This window comes from Leptodactylus fuscus, chromosome 10, assembly GCF_031893055.1.
Source record: "Leptodactylus fuscus isolate aLepFus1 chromosome 10, aLepFus1.hap2, whole genome shotgun sequence".
NCBI lineage: Eukaryota > Metazoa > Chordata > Amphibia > Anura > Leptodactylidae > Leptodactylus > Leptodactylus fuscus.
In genome coordinates this window covers 52404292-52408404 of record NC_134274.1, presented here as the reverse complement: position 1 = coordinate 52408404, position 4113 = coordinate 52404292, and the positions used below count along the sequence as shown (strand labels likewise).

At 44.9% G+C, this 4113-nt stretch overlaps 1 pseudogene; it reads left to right on the top strand.

Annotated features, from left to right (window-relative positions):
• Window positions 1-1072: 1072 nt before the first annotated feature.
• LOC142183164 (glucocorticoid modulatory element-binding protein 2 pseudogene) lies at window positions 1073-2205 on the top strand (annotated as a pseudogene).
• The last annotated feature ends 1908 nt before the right edge of the window (window positions 2206-4113 follow it).

Genomic DNA, 4113 nt, shown 5'->3' with positions numbered 1-4113 from the left:
TAGCGAAAACCGCGTCAAAAACCTCGTCAAAAACCGCGCGGAATGCAAAAAACAGCGTCAAAAAAACTCCTCGAGGTTTTTTACCTCGCACAAATAAGCTAGGCGGTTTTCACGTGTGAACTGACCCTTAGTGTTTTGGTCAGTAACTGTCCCCCAACCCAGGAGCAGGTCAGACACCGCTGATCTTTCCATTGTACCTTCTCTGTACAGTCTCCACTTCTGGTTTTGTCTCACGGTCACTGATATAAAACAGTGACCTATGGTTAATGCTTAAGCCTGGGTTCTCATGGGCCAAAATGCTGCTGAATTTTCATAGATATATTTATTTTTTTTGGAAAGCTGCTGAAAAAAACCTGCATTATAAATTGACATAATGTGAGTAGAAAACTCCTAGCACAGGTTATTTTGTACTGCAGTTTTTTTCACAGGATGTGGATGAGATTTGGTGAAATCTTATTCACTTTGTTGTACATGACCACATGTTGACCATTAGTGAGTCTGAAGTAACTAACCAACTCTGTCTTTTGTGACAGTTTTCAGCCACTTAAAATTGCATTCCCCGTAACTTACCTAAAAGCAGATCTCATGTTAATTTATCTCTAGTACGATATTTCAAGTCTTCACATGAGCGTGCAAAACCCCCTTCTTTTCTCCCTGGAGACGTGAACGAGCGCGACCTTCTCACTTTACCCCTGCCCAATAACCGGCGGAAACTCCAGGGCAGCAGGCGGCGCCGAGGCCCTGGATCATCAGAGAGCAGTTCTGTAACGGTCCTTCAGACATGACCACCCCAGATATCAGTGTGCATGTAGAAGAAGTGGGGGTGGTGGTGACCACACCTGATCACATTATGGATGGGAGTGGTGTGGAAGAGGTGAAAGCTGTTCTTGTCACTACCAACAGTGCATTCTGGATTGGGCAGGAGCTGAGGCTGCCCTGGGTTGGGAGTAGTGATGACTCTTTGGAGTCTTCAGAACCCTGTCAGAAGAAGCACTGGAGTCTGAGAACATAGCAGCAGCTGCATTTAGTGCTTCTCCTGAACTAAAAGAAGCCGTATTAGTGAAGATGGGAGATGAAGAAGAGGAAGCTCTGGAGGCAGAAATTGCTTATCCTATTACCTTGCCGAAGCACCAAGAGTGGTGTGACTTGGAGCCACGTGTCACTGTGCAGCCAGATGTCTACAGAGTACATTCCCATCACAACTGCCTCCACTGATAATTTTACAGTAAATGGGAATCCAACAACAATCTCGATTGAAACCTGTGAAAATTAAGGAAAGTGGGGTAATACTGTTGCTGATGATACCATGGGGTTCTGACAAGGTTTGCGTGATGCAGGGTTGTTGGGGGAGGTCATTCAAGAGTTTCACCAGGAGCTGCTGGAGAATATGATAGGACTGAAGCAGGGACTGCAGATGCCACCGATCTAACTACAAGATGCTTTGCTGTTCAACAAGATTGTCCAAAATTTTGGGATGCTGGACCTCATTAAGAAAGTCTTGGCTGGTCACAAGAGCCAAATGGACCGGTCCTGGGAGCAATACACAAGGGACTTGGCAGTACTGGAACAGCAGTGTGATAAACATCGATGAATAGCCAAGGAACTGAAACACAAATACCTGCACCTAAGCAATGTTCTGATGACCCTGACACCAGTCAGTGTGCCCGCGCCTGCCAACCGACTGAGATTAACCAGAGCCACGTCAGGTCCTGCTGCCATCAGCTCCCAGGTCTCTTCTCAGCCAGCACCGATCACCCTGCCACAAGGAATGTCCATCTCTCAGCTGACAGGTCTCCCCTTCAGTAAAGTACTTTCCAACTCCATCCCATCCTCCTTTAGCTCCACTGTCATAAACAAGAACTCTAACTCTCAGGCCAGCTCGCCCTCCTCCCCCGTTTTGGGGGGTTATACTATACTTACCCATTCAGGGAGCAATTTTCCCAGCACGTTGGAAATTCACCCAGACTCCTCCAACCTCACTGTCCTGAGTACTGCAGCCATGCAAGACAGTAACACTGTTCTCAAAGTAGTAAGTCCCATCCAGTTGCTGACACTCCAGGGCTTGGGTACGACGATTCAGAACCTGGCCCAGATAGCACCTGCTGGAAGCATTATAGTAGCCGTTCCCTGTGAATCTGGGGATGGTGAAGAGGAGCATACTACCATAGAAGTGACATCACTGTCTGAGGAACAGAAGTAGACTCAGGAGCCCTGTTTCTGTGTGTTTTAAGGTGCCATGTTTCTAAGGAAGGATGTGAGAGCAGAATGAGTAAGCTGGATGAACCAAAGAGGATTGAGGGGAGGCTCTGTGTTGATGAAGACACCTGCCACATATTGCACAGAACTATACTGCAGATCATACTGACACTGGAAAAGTGACATTGTTTTGGTGTTGGTGTTGAGATCTTCCTATGGGTGATCTTAAATTCTCCTATTAACCCTTTTCCACATGCTCATGCCATGTTTTGCAAGTAGAGTTTTCCAAACTTCAGTGTTGTTAGGATCAGATACCAACAATGTACAATGGTATTGAGCAGCTTCTCTATACTCTGAGAATGCATTGGGCAGCAAATGTTATAACATCTATAAAAATAAAGATGTATCTCTAGTACCAAACTCCCCATCTGCTTAGAAATCTAGTCACAGTCCTAGGGGGACTCTCCTTGTTTTTGCATGCCGTACTACACTAAACCTACTGCTTCTTTTCCCATCTGTGTCAACATGCCATAGATCTAGCTTTGTGAGGTGGATGCAAGCCAGAGCCCATTCATCACAATAATATGTTTTATAAGAAAAAAGTAATTTCAATTATATCTTTTTGTATTTTTCTGTCATCCTAGTCGATTATCATTAAAGGCGTTGTGCCATTAAAGACACTTATTTCTTATCCACAACATTGGAGATAAGTGTGAGATCACTGGGGGTCAGGACCCTCAAGACTGAAAGCACCCCTTGAAGTCTATCTGTGAATGAAGCCGTCAGACCTCCAGCGTTCAGACACTTATTTCCTGTACCTGCTTCTCCGATGCCGCTATTGTCACACATCCACAACTCTGATATATCAAGGATTAGGCCTGGGCACTTATGCCCTAAATCAAAATCTAGATTAAGTGCACAATTTCCTCAATTATGGTTGATGAAACATTTAGTGTTTTATTTTCTGCACTATACAAGAGACATGCCAGGGGTAGACTTTAAAGGGGTTTTCCTATCTCAGCCTTTCAACCAGGCTGCCTGCAGTGTCTGCTTCTCACTTCCTGTATTTCTCTCCCTCCTTCTTCCTCCTGCTGAAATAGGCAGACTACTGCAGGTCAAATAATCTGCAGATTCTTGTAAAAACAAACAGTGTTATCTGTGTGTTTACATAGAGAGATAACATACTGGGATTTATCAGATAACTGCAATTATCTGAATGGATTGTCCTGCTGGCAAGAGCAGTGAGTGAGTGACATCACTTGTCCTGTAGGTCCGTGGTTATAGCAGCACAGTGTAAACAATGGGGGGGGGGGGGATAAATTCACATAGCTGGCAAATAAAGTAGAATCTCTAAAGCAATATATTTAGGAAAAGGCTTCAATTTACGTAAGCTACCAGTATAGATAAGATCCTTGAGATGGGACAACCCCTTTAAGTGCACTATGCAGGAGACATGTCAGAAGTCTCACAGCTGGGGCGCAGGACAGATTCAGAGTATGCAAGAACTACCCAGTGTCACTATTGGAGTCCCTAGGACATGTCCACACTGCTGGGCAGAGAGACCTCACTGGGTGTAACATCCTGAGGGTAGTTACTCACCTAAAAATACAGATGGCACGAGCAAGACTGGGAGAGACTCTACAGAACACCACAAGGGTGGCTGGGTAGTATCTAGATAGAAGCTGCCCCTGGTAGTTGACGCGTGGTCACAAGACTGAAGTGAAAGCGGAGGAACTTATTCTTAATGTAATGCCAAGTAGCAAACTTAAGTGAGTTATATAATGATGCACTGACAGCAAATTGTATAGTGGCCATGATGGCTGTAACCGAACCAGAAAAACTGAATTTCTGTTTCAGCTATTTTACGTTTAGTAGCCCAACCCTACCATGGTCATCAGCATAAAAGTCTCCCTTTAA